General features: G+C 38.3%; 1 non-coding gene across 1 annotated transcript; it reads right to left on the bottom strand.

Annotated features, from left to right (window-relative positions):
* Window positions 1-333: 333 nt before the first annotated feature.
* Window positions 334-407, bottom strand: TRNAT-AGU (transfer RNA threonine (anticodon AGU)). The gene has a single exon. It is a non-coding gene; the product is annotated as a tRNA-Thr (tRNA).
* Between the last annotated feature and the right edge of the window lie 5,220 nt (window positions 408-5,627).

The following is a 5,627-nucleotide window of genomic DNA, read 5'->3' on the forward strand; positions in this document are numbered from 1 at the left end:
TTGTGTCAAGCTGAAGGCCCAGGATCGAATCCCTCTGTCACATGGGGCGGCTGTTGTTCTGGTAGGGGTCCGCCTAACCCCAGCTTGTCTTTAAAAAAAGAAAAAATTGAGGGCCTATAAAGTTGGGGAGGTTGATCACCAAGCAAAGACGACAACCGGTTTTCCTTTGATGCTACATGTTTGTGCTAAATTTAGTATTTTTTCACGAAATGTAAAACTGGCCATAAGAACTACAAAAAGATCTAATGGGATAGCACGTAGCTAAGGTCATGTGTGGTCATTTTTTTTTTCCAGGGAAAAAAAGGGAAGCATTATACAAAAGAAAAAACAAAATGCTTTCATTGAGATTTGAACTCAAGACCTCCCGCTTACTAAACGGGTGCTCTAACCAACTGAGCTATGAAAGCTTGTTGGACATACGTTTCAGCTTTTGATAAATGATAGTTTCTGGAAAAGTTATTAATCTGGAACTACAGTCACCCAACTGAGAATAGAAGGAATAAAAATAAATTGTACATGTGAACCGGATATCCTTTATATTGTTGGATCCAGGTAGTATATTTTGGAATCCAAGTCTGGTTAAAAATAAATGTGGTGGGTTCTAGTCACATCCGTGTCAGGGTTGGACAACCAGATATGGTCGGATGCTAACCGGACCTTTCTTGTATTTTCCACATGGAAATCAATTGGTCTTGCTTATTTGAGAATCCACTTTGAGATCCAAGTCAAGCATGACCCGATGCATATCTGACCCGTTTTCATCGCCATACAATATAAATGATCCATCATTTATAAGGACCCATTGATTGTATTTCTTAATGCCTGCCCATCATGAGATTGTGTGTGGGTTGGATTGAGGTTGAGTTTGGTTCAATTTCGTTTCATCCGGATCCAATTGCACTTGGAGCCATTATGTGAAAAAAAAACGGAACCAACATCAGCTGCTGGTAATTTTTATTTTTTTTTCATGTAAAGACTCAAGAGTACTTGTGGTCAACCCCTACATTCACGCCAACTACCTGGACGGGATAATCAGATCCAATTGGATTTGGATCCATATCTGAATAAAAAATCTAGAACTTCAAAGATTTTCCAGGATTGACCTAATTCATATGACCCATACAGGTTCAGGAGCTGGAATAACATGTATTTGGATTTGTATCTTGTTAATAAGTTCTGAAGTTCAAATTGGATCCCATTGATGGACCCATTCACAAGACTACTTAAATCTTTGGCCTAACCGTTGGCCCTGCCTAATCATGTGGATTTGTTGGCCAGACCTAAAGTTAGGTGGACCTAGGATGAGTTGTGACTGTTAAGATTTCACAACAATGCAATACTCAGCAAGCTACAATTGAATCGTGTTCAAGATATCCAGGTATTGAAATATCCAAAACTTTCATGTTTTTTAATGTCCCAAAAGGGTGTTGGTTCTTGGTGCTCTACGTGCATGTTAAAGGAAATCCTGAAATAACTTGATGAATTCGAATTTCTTACTTTCATAGAATTTCTTACTTTCATAGAAATGCTCAAAGCTTGAAACAAGCAAATTGATGCATTTTCTGATTCTTGTTTTTGCCCCCATTGCTCTGCTTCTTGGCTTGCTTAGTGCCAAATTAACTATGGATGGTCCCAAACAAATGCAAGCAAAATAATGCAATCAAGTTGCACCTATTCATTCAAAAGAAATCACTTTAGATTTTTCCAACCCCCTCCCCCCCCCCCCCTCCACACACACACACACACACATTTGCCTATATTGGTGTAGGATGTCATTGGTGGTTAGGGGTGTCAATAGGTCGGTTTTACCTGGACTCGACCTGAACCAAACCCTATAGGGTCTGGGTATGGCGATAAATAAAAAGACCCGATTAAGATCTGGGTCCGGACACAAAGGTTCAATTAACACATGGACCCAGGTATAGTTTGTGAAATTTTATACCAGATCCGGGCCCAACCTCCGATTAAGGCCCGCAATTTTTCAATGTAAAAATGATAAAAAATATTGTTTTACCGTGTACCCGGGTCTGGTTCATGTAGTTTTTATTGGGTCCAGGTATGGTTTCTCTTATGGTGGGTCTGGACCGATATCATACCAAAAAATCGGGGCCAGGTATGGTTCCACTTGAATCCGAACCAAACCCGACTCGTTGACACCCCTATTGGTGGTGCTTGTTATTAGTTTGCCCAACATTATCTCCTAACTACAAAACCTAAGCTATGGGCACCATATTTTCACAACGAACCAACTGCCATCTATCTTTCCTAATGACCCATGTTAAGTAACAAAAAGATGTGTATCTACTTTCAAATTTTTTACAGGAAAAGGCAAAAGTTTCACAGCCAGTAGCCATTGAAACCAATCCTCCTCTATCCAGATTTGAGACTAGTTTTAGTGGGGCAAAAGACTAGGGCTCTCCCTATAGAACCTTATGGAAAAAAAAATCTCTAAGGCTCCATTAATAGTGGAATTGCACACTGAAGACAGTAATATGCATTGATAATTTAAGTTTTTTTTGGTTCACTAGAAGTTGGTGTCCCTTACCATGAGACCAAAACTAGTTCTATTCTTTGGTGGTCAAGTGGGACTCGGGGTTTTTACACCCAATGAACTTGCAAGTGAGTGAGGTAGTTTTTCTTAGAAATAAAAAAAAGATGATTAAAAAAAAATCTCATTTAAAATAGTCCTTAAAGAATTGGGGCCATCGTCATTGCTACATATTCAACTCTTTTTAAGAGAAGAGGTACTTCTGGTTTTTATTATCAGATATGTCTTTAAACTTTTCTCTAAGTAGTGTCATCATATCTTGAGTGCAAACACTTCAACAACAAGCCCCAAGCCGTGAGTTGAATAATTTTTCTCATGAATCTTCAGTTGTTATGATGTGTATGAGATCAAACATTGTTAACAAAACAAGGCATGTGCGATAGCCTATACTAATTGTAAGAAAACAATGATGATTTCAAATTAAAATAATAGATTATGGAAAAGTAAGCCTTTACCCAAACATATTCATAAGATATGAAACTTGTGCCATGAAACACAAAAGCAATATCCTAAGCTTACACAATTGTTCAAGTCTCCTCCTGAAGAATTGTTAGATTAAACCAAAGGGGCTCAGCTTGTCTAGTAGGAGCAGATAGTGCACATCACCTTGTGTTGGGACGTTGCAGGTTCAAAACCCAATGGTATAGTTGTATAACTGGTAGGGGTCTGCTTAACCTCAGCTTGGCTTTGAAAAAAACAAACAAAAATTTGCTAGATTAAAGGAGATTCGTAGTGATGGTGCATTTTTTAAAAGGCCCGATAATTGACATAATAAGTAAAAGCAAGGAATGCATGCTCTCACCAAGTTAGAAAGCAAGCTCATTGACATTCCCAATTAGCAATTTAAACTGTGGGGTCACTACTATCCATGCCTTGTTCAAGCTTCCATCAAAAAGCTAAACTGGAGCAGATTCTTATATTTCTATTATTTTAACCATCACTAGAGGTTGACATTCCATGTCAACGTCAGCTTAAAATATAAGACTACCTCAACTGTCTCTTATCTCTCTTAACTAGTAATCAACTCATAATCACTAAGTTATGGATGTCATTTCACTTTTTTTTTATCTATAGATACCTTTCACTTCCTTTTAAGTGCTTGTAATGGGTTTTGTCCTAAGATCTCTTGTGTACTAAGAGATACTAGACCCCTTCATTTGTACACACTTTTTTTTTAATAAAAGTTTAGGCTTACTTGCTTTCTTGCATTCTTCTCTTGCTCCATTTGTTTTCTGGTTCTCTTTATGTGATTGTGCACGTGCATGCTTGTGCTATTGCGCTTGTCAAGCGATTGCTTGTGTTTGAAAGACCGGTGTTCGAGAGCACCGAGATGTATCACGGGGGCCTTTGTTTTTAAGTCATGACAAGTTGGTATTAGAGCCTTGTCGAAGCTGAGATAGGGACTCGACAACTAGTGTCAAGCAATTTGACGACAGTCTTGAGCATGGCTCCGAAGATGAAAAAAGAAGCTACTTAGGGGAGTCAGTTTCCTCTTGAAGAAGAGTTCATGGCCGATGATCGTGTGACAACTTTGGTACACAATGTTGATAAGTTGATGAATATTGTGACCAATATGGTGCAGTTGGTTCAAGATGTGAATGGTGTTTTTCATAGGCTTGATGATAAGATCAAGTTTGTTATAGAGAGAATGGAAGACTTTGTGGACAGTCTTACCACCAAAATTGAGGATATGTTAGAAAGGTTCAACACTATGACCGTGGAAATGGATATGATTCAAATTAAAATGACCATCTAGAGCGATGATTGAGGACTGTCATAGTTGGAGGAGAAGCAACACATGAGGAAGTCGTGTATTAAGTTGCCTAAACCTGAAAAATACAAGGGCACTCACAATTCAAAGGATCCCAAGAAGTTTATTTACTTCATGGACTAGTATCTCGCTGCAGGAGTTGAGAAAGATATAGACAAATTGCACACTTCAATAATGTACCTTGCAGATAACACAATATTATGGTGGAGACACAAGTGATGTTTGGTGTGGTCTAGTTGTGATTGACTCATGAGATTATTTAAAGTATGAGTTGCGCAACTACTTCTTGCTCAAGAATAAGGAGAAAATGGGTTGTAATAAGCTACTACCATTAAGGCGGCAGACCAGGTCTATTCATGATTATGTTAAGGCATTCACTTAGTTGATATTGGATATCAAGGATATGGGCAATTCTGACTATTTGTTCCATTTCATGCATAGATTACAAGAGTGGGTTGTTACGAAACTAAATCAACAAGAACCTCCATATCTCGCTTCAACGTTGGTTGCTACCAAGCGATTGGTTGAAATTGATAGATGCAACACGACATTTTAAGACAGACCATTCAAAAATAGCCAACAACAATAACAATCATAGTAACAAAATGAATGATCATGGAGACAATGCTAACAATGAGAACTAATATGGTGATTACCAACAAAATCATGACCGGCAGGATGGACCAAACAATAATCAACAAAAAAAGAACAACTACAAAAGGCAAAATTATCATTATCGTTATCACTATCATGGTGACCACTCGACGAATGAATATGCTAACAGAAATTACAATAAGGAAAATGCAGATAATAGCGAGTCTAGAGTTGCGATCATTGTTCAAGCTGAAGAGGGGTGTGCCACTGCAGAAGCACTGACTGTTGGAGTTGTACAGATGATGAATGTAGTGAAGGTGACACATATCATCGAACCACTCGTAAGCAAAGAGTTGATGCACTTAAAAGTCTTTCTGAATAAGAGACTCACTAATCTCTTAGTGGACACGGGTGCCACACACAACTTCATTTCACTTGAAAAAGCAGAGCATCTGATATTACACTGGGAAAAGAAAAAAGCTAAATAAAGGCAGTCAACTCCGAAGTCAAATCTATCTATAGTGTTATTCGTGATACGCCAATATGATTCATGAACTAGTTTAGAAGGGCCACATTTTTTGTAGCTCTGGTGGATGATTTTAGGGTCATCCTTAGAATAGATTTATTGTTAAGTAACAAGGCGATGCCAAAGTCTCATCTGAACTCTGTTAGTTTTGAGGAGGAGAAGCAACCTTGCATAATCACTGCCTTGCT

The sequence above is a fragment of the Nuphar pumila genome, chromosome 11, assembly GCF_984573655.1.
Source record: "Nuphar pumila chromosome 11, dmNupPumi1.hap1.1, whole genome shotgun sequence".
NCBI classification, from domain to species: domain Eukaryota; kingdom Viridiplantae; phylum Streptophyta; class Magnoliopsida; order Nymphaeales; family Nymphaeaceae; genus Nuphar; species Nuphar pumila.